Source organism: Sitophilus oryzae, unplaced genomic scaffold (genome assembly GCF_002938485.1).
Source record: "Sitophilus oryzae breed Bouriz unplaced genomic scaffold, Soryzae_2.0 scaffold_1429_pilon_pilon, whole genome shotgun sequence".
NCBI lineage: Eukaryota > Metazoa > Arthropoda > Insecta > Coleoptera > Curculionidae > Sitophilus > Sitophilus oryzae.
In genome coordinates this window covers 1,142,554-1,160,195 of record NW_022146092.1, presented here as the reverse complement: position 1 = coordinate 1,160,195, position 17,642 = coordinate 1,142,554, and the positions used below count along the sequence as shown (strand labels likewise).

At 30.4% G+C, this 17,642-nt stretch overlaps 1 protein-coding gene and 1 long non-coding RNA gene across 8 annotated transcripts in view; one reads left to right on the top strand and one right to left on the bottom strand.

Annotated features, from left to right (window-relative positions):
• Positions 1-17,642, bottom strand: part of LOC115876227 (TOX high mobility group box family member 3-like) — a 348,643-nt gene that overhangs the window by 43,747 nt on the left and 287,254 nt on the right. The gene's annotated exons all lie outside the window — the stretch shown is intronic.
• Positions 8,761-9,741, top strand: LOC115876228. Its single transcript, XR_004049118.1, has 3 exons — positions 8,761-8,882; positions 9,076-9,197; positions 9,268-9,741. It is a non-coding gene; the product is annotated as an uncharacterized LOC115876228 (long non-coding RNA).

Sequence of the window (17,642 nt, the reverse complement as noted above, 5' to 3'; positions counted from 1 at the left end):
GACAGCGGCCGACTAGATTTTTTCCTAAAAAAATTACAGCTGCGCACTAGATTCTTTATCTAAAAATGTTTTTTGTCCTGACATGTAATGCTTTACATTTTATTTTTTAATTTCAAATCGGTGAGTTTTATCAAAAACACAAGAGATAAAAAAAGTTTATAAATAAACTAAACTATCAAAATTAACTTTTTTGCATGTGTTTGATAAGATTTTTCTTTAAATTTCATTAACAAGAATGATAGGGGTATTTTTATTTCAACCCCTTCCACTCATTTTAAAAAGTGAAAAATTACCAGAAAGTGTGTTTTCATAACAGTAATGCTTCCGTAAAAATTTCGTTAGTCTATCTCTTTCGTTTTCAAGATAAAAAATAAAAACATTATTTTTCCGCCATCTTTGTACCGCGATATCTCCCTAATGGTTGACTTTTGACCCAACGTTTATAAAGCAAACTACCCTTTATTTTGAACAAGAAATCACCCCCTGAAGTTTTTCGCATATGTTTTGAAACACCCTGTATATGGCCGATAGCAAGAGAGAAGAAAAATGTTATATATATGAAAAACACGTAAATAGCTTTATGTTTGCAAAGTGTAAAAAAAGTGTAATAAAAATCTACCAACTATATTTTTACCATAAAACATACCGGGTTTTGTAGATAATAAAACGAAATTTGGTATGTTAGTATAGGACATAAATCGGGATTGATTCACGTAATTACTTCGGTCACTTCCTGTTTCACCGGAAATAACTATAACTTTTGATATTTAAATGGTACCCTCCATATTTTTTTTGCTTTATTTGATAGAAAATGACATTCTCAATACAACGACTTTTCATACATCAACTTTTGACATTTTTAATTAAAAAAGTAGCATTTTAAATTTCAATCTAGAGTGCCTTTATAAATACGTCAACCTTTGATATTTTCTGTTAAAAAATTGCATTTTAAATGTGAACATACAGAACTATGGCTGTGTTAAAACCTCAGAGTAAAATATCAGAGTAAAAAAATCAAAAGTTGTAGTCATTTCCGATAAAAGAGAAAGCGAATGAAACTAATTATTGAATACGTCAATCAGTCCTCATTTATGTCATATTACTAACATATCAAATCTCATTTTTATACCTAAAAAAAATAAAAAAGTTATAGGGGTGAAACGTTTTTGAAAAACACCTGGTATATGTTTAATAGATTTAACTAGTTAAGAAGGTCATTATATATAATATGTAAAGTAAGACCTAAAAGTCTTGATTGCAATAGTTACTTCACTCTAAACGTTTATAATGTCTATTAAAGCTTTTCAAACTTAACATAAACAGTAAAGTAAATTAAAACTGCATTGCCTTCGCCGATAATGCATTATCTATCTTAAAGATTAAAAGGCTCTGATAATCCATCTTCAGATATCTAGTTGTGGTTATAAACCTACTTTGGATAGTAACTCTTTCGATAATCTTCGAGAATTATTAACGTAAAATCCAAAGATGGCGACGGAACCGTAATAAAGTTCCTGCGAACGTTTCGAAGCCTATTTAATGGTGTTTATTAAATTAAATCTTGATAGGTTATCTGGACGTCCCGTCAATCGTATTTCACACGAAATGGCCAGCTTGAATACCGGTCCTTCTTGAATTAGTTGCGTTTATGGTTTATATCTTATCTAATATTGAAATGCAGTTATGTATCTTTAACTATAGTAGCAAACGAATCTACATTTTCTTATAATAGAAAGGGCACCTTACGCCTTACGATTACAACTAAAATACACATACTTTGATATTATCTTAAATTTTGTTTAAAATATATTTCCGTACATAAAAGTGAAAACCGCGTTTTGCTAGCTGTTTTGTTTCTGAGTTATAATTTTTTCAACAATATCTCATTTTTTTTATCTCAAAAACTGCGACTTCGACTGATTTTGGTGTTATTACAGATTTTGTTGCAAATATTATTCCTAATCTTAAATTGAAAACCGTGTTTCGCTAGCTACTGTAATTTTGGAGTTACGATTTTTTTAAATTTTTAACCCCCTCCCATACCCCCTTACCAACACCCCACCCCCACCAAAAACTAATGGCCAGATTCTCCGGTGCCACAGTATTTTTGTGCCAAATTTGGTTAAAATCGGTTTAGCGGTTTTTGAGTTATCGTGTTACAGACAGACGGACAGACAGACAGACAGACACCATGAAAATATTTTGTATTTAGGTCATTTATGACCCAAATAACTCATTTTGAGTGAAATTAAAAAACACTTTTTTTGTCGATCTTAATAGCCTACCATACCTGTTGGTATGGTCGGCTAAAAATTACTAATAATGACGATAAACATTACAGAAATCCATCCTACTCCTATTATATTTTAGTAAAATTGTGTTGATCTTTTTTCAGGGGAAATGTTTTTGGAAGACTTGTAAAAAAATTGCAATAATGTTTTTAAAGATCATCAAAACTAAACTATCGAAGTTGGAGAAACCTATTTCTGATAGTTCTATAGAGAAAATAATACCAGAATAATCTAAATGATTTGATATTCAAACAGTATACCATACGATAGAAAAAAAAACGGCGTCACAGACGGCTGGGGAACAACCATCGATGATAATTTTGGCAAGGTCTACTCGTATACTCTTCTTTATTTCGACCCACAGGAATGAGAGGTGCGAACTCATAATGCCGTACGACAAAAAAAACGGTGTCAAAGATGGCTGGGAAATGACAATCGAAGGTAATTTTTGCGAGGTAAAGGCATATACGTCATTTACTTGGCTCGTACTATTCCTTATTTTTTGGCGCTTACTGCTAGTTGGCCTTAAGAAGGTTGTAATTTATTTTTATATTGTGTAAAAGTGAATTTCAAATAATCTAGTTTAAAATTGGAGAAGATATTTTTTTGGAATTAAATTTGTGTATCTGGAAACGTTTCTATCCTTTTTTAATATTTCTATAAATCGTGGTAATTTTTGACATGTTTTATGCCAATTTTTAGTAAAAATTATCATTAATTGTCATGCCCCGGACATCTTTTACGCCTTTTTTTTCGATCATACGGTATTTCAATGCAATATATCAACGCACAATGTCAGAGATGGCTATGAAGTGGAGATCGCTGTCATTTATATGGGTAATGTCATCGATCGTCATTTTCAAGCCAACTGGACGGCGTTTTTTTTTTATTTCAATACGGTACTATTCGGTAACTCCCACCAAAGCTGCTGCATGACATTCACTGAAAGTAAGTACAGAAGCCAGTCAGAATGGGAAAAAAATGTTATATCTTGCATTTTCATCTTCTCATCTCAATTACATTACAATATATTTTTATAATTTCTCAATAATAAATAGTGCTAACTCTATTTGATTTCTATTTTTTTTTATTTTGGTACTTTTTTTCAATATAAAATCGTTCAGTGTAGTCTACCCAACGAGCCAGGAAAGATTTCGACAGACAACATCCAAAAAATGACAGAAAACAATATTTATTTGTGAATTGAAAAGACAGACAACTGTCAGTGTAAGTATCCTCACGTCTATTTTTTTAAATATATCTTCAACCTCGTAATAACGATTTCATTACTATCATTTTTTGAGAGTCATGAGTAAATTTATCATTATTTGAAGATTAGTCTACTTAAAAGTTGCAGCAAATGAGACAATTTTCCTTACTGCTTTACAATATAATTTATATAAAACTACATTTGAATTTTACAAAATATTTCTATCTTTTGCAAAGTTCCAAATCATTCTAAACTAATAAACATTCAAAATTCCGAAAATAGTGAGTTTTTTCAATAAAGAAAATTCAATAGTACCTGTGGTATAACTCCAAGCACCTTATTTTACATTATTTCCAAGATTTTTTACAATCATGATAATTAAATTACATAATTAAGTCGAATAATACAATAATCTATTTCATAAAACATCCTTTTATTACTTATTCTAAAAACATTTATCTAGAATACCAATAATATTTTTATTAAAATTTCAGTTAATAACTAAAACGCGTCAATCACATATGTCTGTTCTAAGATCATAATTACAATAAACTCCTTCATTGGTTGTCAATCCATCACAGCACACCTCAAAAAGGCGCAATAACTTTGCCAGTCGTGAACAAGCAACCAGGTCGGAGTCTTGTCAAAAAATATTTCGTTTTTCTTTCTAGTTATTTTTGCGGAAATACTCGTGCGTGGCGTTTTTTCTTTACACAATACCCTTCCTAGGAGTTTCTAATGTCTATTAAAGGGGTGAGTTTATACAAATATTTATTTATACACCTAATTTTGATAATTTTCTGGTCGAGTTTTTTAATATTTAAGACCACGCGTCATTGTATTTGTTTTGCGTCGGTATGGCGTCTCATGGCAACGCGATGGAATCTCTGCGCGCAGCGGACAGCATCAACAACTTTGATACAGAGCGGGGGAGACGGAATGCCGCTTGCTATCTCGTTTGAGAGAAACTGCACGGATTTTTTTCTATTACTGCTAAAAATTATCAATGACTCTTAAATGTCAATATTTTATGTAATTTCGAGGTTAATTTATTTTATGTTTTGTCTTGTAGGAATGTTATGTATGGTACAGAATGAAACTTTTCGTCTAGATAATAGCCTAATTTAAGGTAAAGAACAGTATTTTTTGCATTTTGCCTAACAGAAAAAACTTAATTAACTATAGAAAGATTTATTTATCTTGTTTAGCAAAAAAAATTAATTATAGGTTCTTGTAAACTATAAGTACCTCGGAATGTTACACTTATTCTTGTTTTTTATTAAAGCTTTACGTAAATAGGGCTGATTCAAATCAAAAAAAGGTAATTATTTACAAAACGGTTTTTTGCTAATTTAGCACTAATCGTGATTTTTTTTGCATAGACACGTTCTATTGTGTGTAGGGAACATGAATCTAGCTGCGGAGAAACGATAATTTTTTTTTTTTTTCGTAAATATTGGGCACTTAATCGAAAACCGTTTTCTAAATAATTACCTTCCTGTGATAGTTTACAAAACGGTTTTTCACTATTTTTGTAATGTGGTCGACGTTGATTATATAGTTGTTTTGTACTCATTATGAAGAATATGAACCCACCTGCGGAGACACGAAAAAATCCATATTTTTATTAAAAACGGCATTTTCCCTGAGCCGTGTTTTCGCTTCTATTTATATTTATTGACTCATACACTTATACCTATAATTTTACTATACAATACAAGTTCATAATTCATTTTTCACAGAAATTATCCACTTTCCAACGGAAATAATGTTAAATATTTCAAAAAAACATACATAATACGAATTGGATAAAATATTTCTTTTTTTGTCATACCCTCAGTATTTATAACGATTAACGTGTTGACATTTCTATGCTTTGTTGCCAAGTTTTCATTCTTTCTGAAATTTTTTTTCTGCGTTTTCTTTCTTTGTAAGATAACTTTAAGATTCCTACCTAAGTTAAATGAAATAAAAAATGCTGTTTAGGAATTTAGGATGTGGTAGCGATAGTGATATTAAGTTGATAAGAATAGATATTATTCATTGATCTGTGTCAAAGGTCGAGAAGAGGATCTGTGGTTTTTACTACTATGTTTTGTGACTATGTGTTCAGTTGAGTTTTTTTTACGTTGAATGCTGTTTCACGCATAATATTCTATTTGTCAATCGTTTAGTAATAATTTTCGGAAATGCCTTGTGTGACATGTACTTTTACAGTGCGAGAGTTTTTGCACCTTTCTTCGAACCGAAGACAACTTATCGACTTTTTAGTGGACCATGGTGTTCTTTGTCGATTTTCGACGTGTGTTACGTGCGACAATATTATTGAACTTAATATTAATTCTTTGTTTTACACTTGTTCCAAGACATATCGCCGCCAAAATCGGATCCGTAAATGTAAAACCAAAAAAAGTGCTAAGAAAGGCACTTGGTTTTCTAAGGCACATCTTTCCTTGGAAGATATTGTTTATTTTGTGGTGTTGTGGCTAAGACTACCATTTCCAAGACAGAACTTTATTATGAGGGAGTTACATTGTAGTTCGAAAACAGTTGTAGATTGGAGTTCTTTTTGCCGCGAATTATGTGTTCAGTGGGTGGTTGAACATTCGGACAAAATTGGGGGAATAGGGAAAATCGTAGAAATTGATGAAGCAAAATTCGGCAGGAGGAAATATAATAGAGGACGTAGTATCGAAGGGCAATGGGTGTTTGGTGGAATTGACAGAGAATCAAGAAAAGTGTTTTTTGTGCCTGTTCCTGACAGGACTGCACAAACATTATTAAATGTAATTAAACAGTGGATTTTGCCTGGAACGACCATTATTTCAGACTGTTGGAGAGCGTACGATAATTTGGAACGTGAAGGGTTTAATCATTTGGCCGTCAATCATTCTTTGCATTTTGTCGATCCTAATGATTCTAATATTCATACACAGAATATTGAAAGAATTTGGAGGAACGTCCGCGGTGCAATTCCCAGATATGGTCGAAAGCAACACCACTTTATTGGATATTTAGCTGAATTCTTATTCAAAAATGCCAATCAAGATAATTGTGATATACATCAAATCTTTCTTCAAATCGCTAAATTGTATCCACCCCAAGTTTAATTATATTTTCCTATTATTCTAATAATTCCTTTCGTTTTTCTTCTTTAAATGCAATTTTATTTCTTCTACATTCATTTGCCAACGCAATAACCATTCTACGAACGATTTACTGTGTTAAAAAGTGACAGATGTGTTCTTTTTCCATTTATGTGCTACAGTGACTACTATTATGAGGAATACTCTGTTTTTCAATTCCCTTTCTATCCACCCACTACCCCTAGTCATTCCCAGAACCTGTAAAATTTTTTGTCGAAAATGGACAAAACGAAGGAGATTTTCTTGTTTCCGCAGGTAAGTTTTTGCTTTATACGCATGGTTTTAAGAGTCTATAACTTATATATAAAAAAGTCGCTCAAGGTAAAATAGTGTGTATTGTATGCAATTGATTCTGCGGATTTACGATTTTTATGTGGAGGTGGCAACGTTGCATTCGATCGGAACATTCGGAACGCAAACAGCAGCAGCTGATTCATAGGCGAAGGCGAAGCGCTCGACGGATTTCATATTAAAACATCGAAACAGTGAATAAATACTTCTCTTTTTGCATTTTTCGTTGATAAAAGTGGTTTATCCGCCTTTTTATGGTTACACTATGGGAGCTATTATCATTCTCACAGTGGTTTTACCCCACCCAGCACCCCTATTCGCTCCCAGGTCCCGTAAGCTTCTAAACTGAAAAATTAAGAAAAAACACCGTTTTTTGAAGCTCCGCAGGTAGGTTCGTAATCTCTACAATCATTTGAAAGTGTCTGTATGCATAAAATTTCTTATATTATTAAAATAGCGGAAAACCGTTTTGTAAACTGTTACCCAAAAAAACATTGGATCATGCAGTTTTCTTTTATATTTTAATAACTAACTGTGATTTTTGCAAAAATATTATTAGATTGGTTAGAATTTGGGTTGCTTTGGTTAACTTTTCTTTGTGGAGGGTGTTAAGCTGTGGTTTTTATATTTTAATAATTAACTGTGATTTTGTAAAAATATTATTAGATTGGTTAGCATTTTAGACACTTTTACATGATTTTTTTTTGGTTCAAAAGTGTCCAAGGATTTTTTTCTTTTAAACTGTTGTTCTATAAGCATAGGACTTTCTGCCAAAAAAATTGCTAAATTCATGGGTACCGTAAAATGGGATGAATAGAAACAGTTTCGTAGGCTATTAGCGATATACCGGTTGATAAAAATGTGGTATTATGTTCCCGAATATTTTAAAACATGGGTCTTTGTTTGTTCTTTGCGTATACATATAATTTGATTTTTGAAAAATATGCATATAAATATTAAATAAAAATAACTTTTGTGTTTCTATTCACCTGCTATTCGGGAGAATAGAAACACACACATTGATGTTAAGGTTTTTATCTATTCTATTTCCAACAAGGTGATTAGAAACAGATAATTATTACATATTTAAGTAGGTTTAGCAATAATTAACAATACATATAATATAACAACTTACATGTACTAGCTTAAGTATTACTTTAAAAATAAATATTTTATTTATAAAGTTTTCGCGCCATACAAAATAGGTGATAAATCGATCTCACATTTATTGATCAGCTGATTGACAGAAACAGTGCTGCCACAGATAAAAATATAGTTTTTACATTTTATTGTGTATTACAACACATAATCCAGATGGCTCCTTACGTGTTAAAAATTGTCACCCTAATTTCACTCCAATTTGGAAAAATATTGGAGTGACATTTGAATAATCTGAAATTTTTAGATTTCTTTTCTCACTTTTTTGGGAGGTTTTGCTTCTCTTGCACAGATGTCGCTTGCACTTCAGTTGCGTGGTTGCCAAACGTTATATCGAAATATTTTTCATTTCATTATGAATATATAAAATTAAAGGTATACCAAATTAAAAATTATGTAATTTATAAACATGAAATAGATATGTTAAATTAATATATAAATATTTAACTTAATACGTTCATTATTATTTTATTAATTTATTGTCACACGTCATTTACCAGTTGCCTAATTACGAAAAGTTTCATATGACATTAACCTCAAAAATGATCTTTGAAAACAAACAATAACAAACAGAGCAACAAATGAACAAATAACTACATAATGACTGATAATGATAAGTGATAATAATAACTTTAATGATTTACATTATTTTGAGTTTGTTTAATAAAATATAGGATACAAAATAACTAAGCAAAATCAAACAGTTTTAGACAACCAATACAAGATTTAGAACTTGACATCGTGATAAACAAATTGTACATTCAGGAACTCGTTTAAATATTATAGGTAAGCAATATTTTCACAAAACTAAACATTTTAGCATAAAATCACAGGTAATATATAGAATATTACCTATGATAAAATGTTAAATACTGATGTATATTTATTCTAATCACATTTAAATTTAAACTCAAAATTTTCATAAAAAGAAAATGATAATTTTTCGTAAATATAAAGTAAATAATATTACATATTTCAGGTTGATTGACGAATACTCTACAGTTGATTAGAGCCCATGATGATGCGAAGATAATTAATATCACCTAACTTCAAGAAACCAGCATAAAAAGTTTACATTCATAACTCATCTAACCATTATAGGTAATAATTTACAAAATTAGCCATTTTTGATTATAATATTAAGGTACTTAGGTACATTTTTATCTTCTAGATCAGTAATGTCGTCATAATTTAAATGAACTCACAGATAGCAATGGGGCACTGCACCGAAGCAGTATTACAAAATATGTGAAATAAAACTGTAATACAAATTGCTCTATAAAATTTAATAGAAATAAATTTATTTATGAAAATTAAGTTATGAAGTTTTATTTTTCCTAGGAAAAAAATAACATTTATATTTTGATCAATTTAGAACATTACAGTTAAAAAAATATGTGTTAGAATAACATATTTTTAATAAAATTGCAGCTTTTAATTTTTATACTTTTTTGCTTTTATATCAATAAGAACTAACGTAAGGAACAATTCATATTTATACTATGAAAACACATGCATATTTTTTGATGTTTTTAAAACCAGTGAATGATGTTGAAATATACTACACCTATTATTCTTATTAACTAACTTTAATTACAAACTTACACATTATTGTCATTGGAAATAAATTAATTTGGATATTCTATTTGTTTAGAAACTTTTTTACCTATTGTAGTTTTTTTAAAACCTACTTGATTTAAAACAAAAAAATGTCACCTGTTGTGACAAAATAAGGTCTTTTTTACTAGAAAACAATCTAGTGAGCTTTTCTAATAATACTTTATTTGATATACCATATGATCGAAAAAACGGCGTCAGCGATGGCTATGAAATGAAGATCGCTGTCATTTTAAATGTAAATTTATATGGGAAATGTCATCGATTGCCATTTCCCAGCCAACTGGACGCCGTTTTTTTTTCGATCATGCGGTATAATATGTATTCCCATCTGTTAATCTTTTTATTTTAAGGAAGATTTAGGAAGGGTAGCTTAAAACATGTTTGTCAATCAATTATCTTTATATGTCGTTTGTAAAAATATTTTACAGTAGTAGAAAATAAAACTGTTTTTAAGGCGAACAGCTTCTTTGCTAAAATATTTTTTTGGTCCCAATACATAATGATTTACATTTTTTTTTAACTTCAAATAATGAATTTAATGGAAAAATTGCAAGTCATAAAAACGTTCTAAATATACAAATCTAACCATTTTTTCCATACCGTTGCTCCAGTTTTTTGTCAAATTAACGAATATTAGAAATAGTTTATTTCAACCTCTTCAGCTTATTTTAAAAATGTTGACAAATAACAAAGAATACACCCCTTAAAGTTTCGCATTTGTCTTGATATACTCTGTTAAGACAACAGTAAATAACTTGTAATATAACTTCGAAATATAAATTTGAAATTAAAATAATGATTTGTTCATAAGTGATTTACGTTTTATTAATTTTGATTTTTTTTTTCTTAAATTTAATTTAAAAGTGATTTACGTTATTTATTAATTGAAACGTTTAAAATTTGAATACTTATACGTTCAAAATTTTTTTTTACAATAAATTTGTTTATGATAAATAATAAAATTGTTTATGATAAAATAATAGAAAAATTAGATATGTCGACTCTTTTTACTTTGAATATTTTTAATCGTGATTTGATTTTTTTCAGAAATTTTGTTTCTATTCACCCCTATGTTTCTATTCACCCCATTTTACGGTACATATTTTTTTTTAATTGTGTCTCTCTATTTTTAGGTTAGTGTAAGTTTTGTTCTGATACCATGGAGTGAATCCTGGAAACACGTGAGTACCTAATAAAATAAAGATAATAAACGTACTGTAAGTGTACTGACTCAATTTTGCTAAAGTATTATTAATGCATGGGGAAAAATGTTTATTCCATGGTTCCAAAAAAGCTCTATATCAGGTTTTATATTGGAAGTTTCCATTTCAGTCTTTTTATAAAATATCCGGCCAATATAGAGTCAACGATAAAGCGTAAAGTTAAATATTTCAATTACTTTCAAAATTATGAGAAAATGACACATTCAGATGTTTTAGAGAATGTTAAAGTATACAATTTAAAATTATTTTTAGTATACAGAGTGTTCCAAAAACTGAGGCGCATATAACATAATATATTTTAAATGTGTTCTGTGTTCTCTATTTTCTGTTTTATTTTTATTTTTTGGGCAAGTTTCTATAACGTTTTTATATAATACACTTAAAACTAGTTGTTTTTGTAATATTTTGATTTATTTCATAATATGTTTAAAAATTGCCAATAGCGCTATTGTTTGTTCTGTAAAGTTCTAAAGAGGAGTTGTAAAAAGCTGATATTTTTTGACAGTTTAAAAACATATTACACGATATTACTGAATCCAAAAACTAGAAATGATCAAATAGACACATTTGCAGACCTAAAAATCACAATACAAATGTCACATTTCTGCGCAAAGTTCAAACAAAACTTCGTTAAGTTTTGAAGAGAAAAATGTTGAGTATTATTTGGGGACGGATAATAATAATAAAATCAACAAAGTCCTATGGGTATTTATTTCGCCCCTTGCACTCTAAGAAAATCTACAAAATAAAATAGTTATCTTTTGTAAACACGGTTGCGTTAATCGCTCGTAATAAAAAAAAAATAACTATTTTATTTTGTAGATTTCTTGAGTGCAAGTGGCGGTATACCCATAGGACTGTATATATACAGTATAGACATTTTTTAATAAAATCATAGGCGTAGTATAGGCAAATGGTTTGTATCTTCTTAGGTCTTAGGAAATTGTTCAAACCATTCTCTTTGGAGTCAAATAAAAGGTCAACCATTTATGTAGAGTATGAAGAAGTCAAAAGTATTTCTATAAAAAGAATACTATAATATATTTACATGTATCCCCCTTATCTGTGATTTCTCTACATAATAAACTAGTAACAAATGTAACAATAAATATAAATTACTTATTTGCTGCATGCATAATGAATTACTTACAATTTTTACAGCTGTTTACAACAATCAGACTCTCTTGTTTACGAAAAACAGCAGAATGATTATTTTCAAAACAGAAGAGTAATAACAAGTATGTTTATCATATTTTATTTATTAGAAGGCCCTTGAAAACAAAATGATAAACTTTGTAAGTTAAATAAGAATTTAAATTAGTAACCGTAAAAGAAAAAAAACTCATAAAAAATCTAAAGCGCTTGACTTTCGCCTCCTGTAGATTCACATGGCTCCTATTTTATCAAAAAGTGTAGTTGTATTAAGTTTACAGCTCGGTTTACAGTTTGACAAGTTCACAAAGTTAAATTATAATTTATAAAAGAAGATAACAATCATAGATTTATTAATACACATGGACACCGAATATTAACTTGTAGGTACATATTTTAATAAACTGTGACAGGGAAGTCTAAAAATATGAACTCACAAATAGATAATAACTCAAATCAATTGAAAATAGGTATTTTTCTTGGCGTAGTAGTTAAATACTCAAAGCTAAAGCGGTAATGATCAGGAAACCTTTTGCTAAAAATTTTCATTGACACTAAACAAGCCATAACGAGATATTTAGTGCACCCTGGTTAATGTCCACCTGAGTAAGTATCTGAAACGGCGGCTGTAAACCTACTCGTACCTCAGATAAGCATTTTTTTCTATAAACTTCTGCCAGTCAACTTGATCTATAATCGTAAACCTGACTGATACGGAGCATTTGGGCAATAATAGAAACGCAGTAAACTACTGACAAATGCTACAAGTTCTATTTGCAGCGGATTTAATTAAATTAAATCTCGACAGTTTATCTGCCATTCTGTCGGCCATATTTCAGGAGAAATGGCCAAGTATTAAGCACTGGTTCGGTCTGATATTGTAAAATACACCGGTTTGGATCTCGCTTTAAGTACACTGTACGGTTACGTCGTCAAATTTTACAATAAAAACGGAAGAGATTTATTTATATTTTCTAAAACTCGAAAAAGAGGAAAGTCGTAAACCTCGTTTAAAGCTGTGATAAATCGTGGCATTAAGTAGCAAGTCTATAAAATGTTATCAATTAGAAGTAAGAAGTTAGTTTGAATACAGTGTTGATCCTATTTCATTACTATTACTATAAGAATCATTACAGTTGAGGGTTGGAACCTTTGGTGTTACACAGCAAAATAGAAACACTAAATCACCACAATACACCAAAACACTTTTACTTTTACACTGGACGCGCGTTTCGCTAACCATGTTAGCATCATCAGCAGATGATTATAAACTGTTTATAAGTGTTTTGGTGTATTGTGGTGATTTAGTGTTTATATTTTAATAAGAATCATGTTTAGAAAAAAATTAAGTAAACTTTGCATAGGACTATTATAGGACGGGGATGCTCCAAGAAGAACTACAGATTGTATTGAAATGAAATTAGCCAAAGCATTTTATAAAAATATAGAGTTCTACAGGGGGTCTCCAAAAATATTATGCATCAAAGTTGTATTTTCTGTAATGTAACGATTGTCTGTAATCCCTAATATGTTTGAATTCTAAGAAAAAATAGAGGTCTGTTTCATTAGGGAAGCATATGGCTAAAATGTTAAGGTTTTTGGCATATTTCCCGTGAAAATAAAAAATACAATAATTTAAATTTCAGTAACAGCTGCATAAATTGTGATTTACCCTGTATAGCCTGATATTTAATTCATATAACCGTTGTATGTTAAAACAAATTAAAATTTGACCCAAAAGGTTATATAGGGGGAGACAAAATTAACATTGAACATTTGTCACTTAAAAGCAAGTTACTCTCTCGGTTACTCTTTTATGGAACACCCAGTATATTATTCCGATACACAATGGAGAATGGAGAATTCATATCTTTTAAAAATATTATTAAGGTTGCCTACCCCTTAGAGAAATATTTACCGACATATTTTTATTTTTATGATTTAGCGTCATTGCATCTTTATTATTTCATAAAATCTAGGCGTTATTTTAGCAAACATTAAAGAATGTAGAGTAAAATATACGACGGTAATTAAAAGATACACGTTTGAAACACATTTTAATTTTTACAGAATGAGAACTAGATATTATGTAAATGTAACAAAAATTAGCTAAATGAAATTTCGTGCTCAAAATGTTCCCATTCTTGTTCATTGCATCAAATGATTCTCTTTTCAAAAGATATATTCGTGTTAAAAGGCATAATGTAGAGTAATACTTCGAAAAGCAGCCAGAATCATTTCTCTCATGTTGTCAACAAGAGTTGGTCGAGTTTTGTAACACATCATCATTTACAACTTATTCAACCATTTCCAATTATGGTGTAGCCTCCCTCACATAGCCCCTTTGTAGTTGGCCCATTGTTGTATATTGTTGGCAATGCGGCCCAAGTTATCCCTGCAAATTTTCTAATATCATGGTCCCATCTCAGGTTCGGTCTTCCTCTGGTTCTCTTAGTTCCTCGTGGGTACCATGCTGTAATTTTTGTGGTCCATCTGTTATCCGTTCTTCTTGCCAGGTCTCCTGCCCACTGCCATTTGAGGGATTTTACTCTGCGGATGACATCTATTATCTGGGTCTTTTGTCGTATCCACTCTATTCTTTTACGGTCTCTCTTATATATTCCCAGCATATTTCGTTCCATTGAGCGTTGTGTGACCTGCAGTTTCCTGATGTCAGATGTCTGTGCTTCAGGACTATTGGCAATTAGGACTATATCATCAGCGAATCTTAGATGGTTAAGATATTCTCCATCTATTTTTAATCCTGTGTTGGTCCAGTCCAGTTGACAGAAATCTTCCATCTTTGACATATCCTCATTAAAAAGTTTAGACTAGATACTATCAGGAGCATTTAAGCCTATTATGAATGGGCGAAAACACACTGCATTCATCAATTAATAGAATCATATCAAGTCTCTCTGCTGTAGGATAAATTTCCATTATTGGCAAATTTCTAAGAACTTTTTTCGTTGTAAATGGCACAAAATGATGCACTAGTGATTAAAATTCAACTAATTTGACAGCTCTGTTGACGTTACGTCAGGCATCACAATCATCTAGATTTTATCAGATAATAAAAATCGGTTTTTGTGTTTCTAGCACAGTAATGAGTGTCAGTAGTAATGACAGTAATATCTGTATTTTCGTTGAAGATATTATTTAATATCTTACAAAAATAACACCCAGACAAAGAAAAATAACTCAAATTTTCTGTAATAAATACTTGACACAAGGAAAACACGAACAGTTATTATTAACGAACGGGAAGAAACAGCATTTTTGCCGCTGCTATTGTTCAGTGTTTGGCTTATACATTACAATAACAATGAATTCTATTATGTTTATTATTGTTTCATTTGGAAAGTTCTCTGTTTATTGTTCCTCGAATGTAATGTTTTAATTAATTATTATGATATATTCTCATTTCAGTTTGAATGAAATTTATTATTGCGTAGTATAAAAAGTCGGGTGTTGAATGGGTCCTCTGTAACACATTTTTTTATTCTCAGAACAGGATACAACCAATATAATAATTATACTATTTAAGATAAATGTATTTTTATTCAATTAAGCAAACCCTTAATATTAATATACAGCAGAGACTAAGTTGTACCTATATTTGAGAGGTTCAGAAATGAACTGGATGAAGTCCTAGAAGATAATTATGGAAAAAATAAGAGTTAAGTTTTTTATTGTTACTTAATTAAAATAAAACAAGCTGGAGAAGAAAACTTGACAAAATGCTTTATTATATTTCAATTTTTATAATTGCAGTTATACTCAAAACACGACTGTGGTCATTTTAAAGAATGTTTACACTTTTTTGGACTTGAACCATTTTATCTCTGAAAATATTTGAAATTTTAAATATAAATTGGTTCATCGATACATTCTTCTTCATCATTAAGGGATTTGTTGACTTCACATTGTCTATTAATAGTGTTTTCTTCGATTTTTATAAAAATTATGGTATATGGCCATAAATAATCCATAAATAAGGCCTTTTAGAGTGTGTTACGTTGTGATATAGATGTCTACATAAACTAATAAGATTTTTCTTTCTCGTGCAGTTTTATTCAGATCAACAACATGTCAGATATCTAAGTCTTTGTAAGAAAAATAGCCTAACCTATTGATGTAGTAATAGTGAAAATAATGATAAATCAAACTATACTTTCAGAATCGATAGAATCAGACTTTTAAGATGGCTGATAATCTGATTCACTTGGTGCAAATGGTTCAGACTTTGTCTCATTATCATCCATTTTATCAAAAATATATTTTTTTTTAGTATTAAACTTTAGCACGTGTGTTAAAATCGCTCATAGCACTATATTTTATGGACTTGATCCATTTCACTTCCAAAAGGAATCAACAGAATATTCAGAAACCAAACAGAAACAGGCTACAGCTGCTTAATGCGTGAAGCATGACGATTCATTTCTTTACTGGAAAAAACAATATTTTATAAATGTATAAAGACGATTATCTTAAAATAGTAGAAAATTGGACTTGATCCACTTTAATTCTGACCACTCCATTTAATAAGGTATGGATACGAGTTTCTTCGTTGCTGACAGTATCTTTTCCATCACAAATATTCATCTGCTCTCGAAAATTCGAAACGTTTTCACATAATATGCTTTCAACCTCAAAAGTTTTTAAACATGGGCGATAAATTTTACATACAGTGTATCTGTTTGCGTTTTTCTCGGACGTCCAAATGGAAAAGTTATTATGCAAAATGGGAAAAGTTTCCCTGAAAAATATCCATTTCGCCAAATGCATGTTGTTTCTATTTTCGTAGCGTCGCGTCTTTCCAAATATACGACTATCGGGTTTTCATTTTGAAATAGTGCTAAAAGTTTCATAGAAAATCACGTAGTATAGACTTAATTATGTTATAGTTAATTATGTTTCAAGGGAATTATAAGGGTGTTAATTATCGGGGGCAAAGTTTCTGTCAATGGACAATAGGTTGACAATAATTGCCCGAGGTTATTTAACACTTCTTTATAATTCCCGTGGTACATAGACAATTTTATTTCTTACTGAATTTACTACGTTTTGTCCCATTTTAAAACGACATAAATGTTTTACACACATTTATTTGAGGAGTTAGGTAAATAATGCGGTTCGCGGACGATACCGTCCTTATAGCAGACAACGCGGAGGGTCTGCAAACACTTCTACAAAGGCTAAACAACACGTGTAGAGTCTATGGCCTGAAAATGAACCTTAAGGAAACTGAATTTATGATAATCACTAAGAGAGAAGATGTCCAAGCCAATGTTCTAATAGATGATACACCTATGGAGAGAGTACAAGGTATAAATATCTAGGCAGTTGGTTGACCGAAAACTTCATCGGATCAATCAGCAGAAAAAATAAAAGATCGAATAGAAATAGCCAGAGCATCCTTTGTAAAACTCCAAAAAAGTCTCTGTAGTGGAGACATCAACTTAAAGCTTAGATTAAGAATGCTAAGGGGTTACATATTTGCAACTCTACTCTAGGGTTCAGAGGCTAGGACACTTAAAAAGGCCGAAAT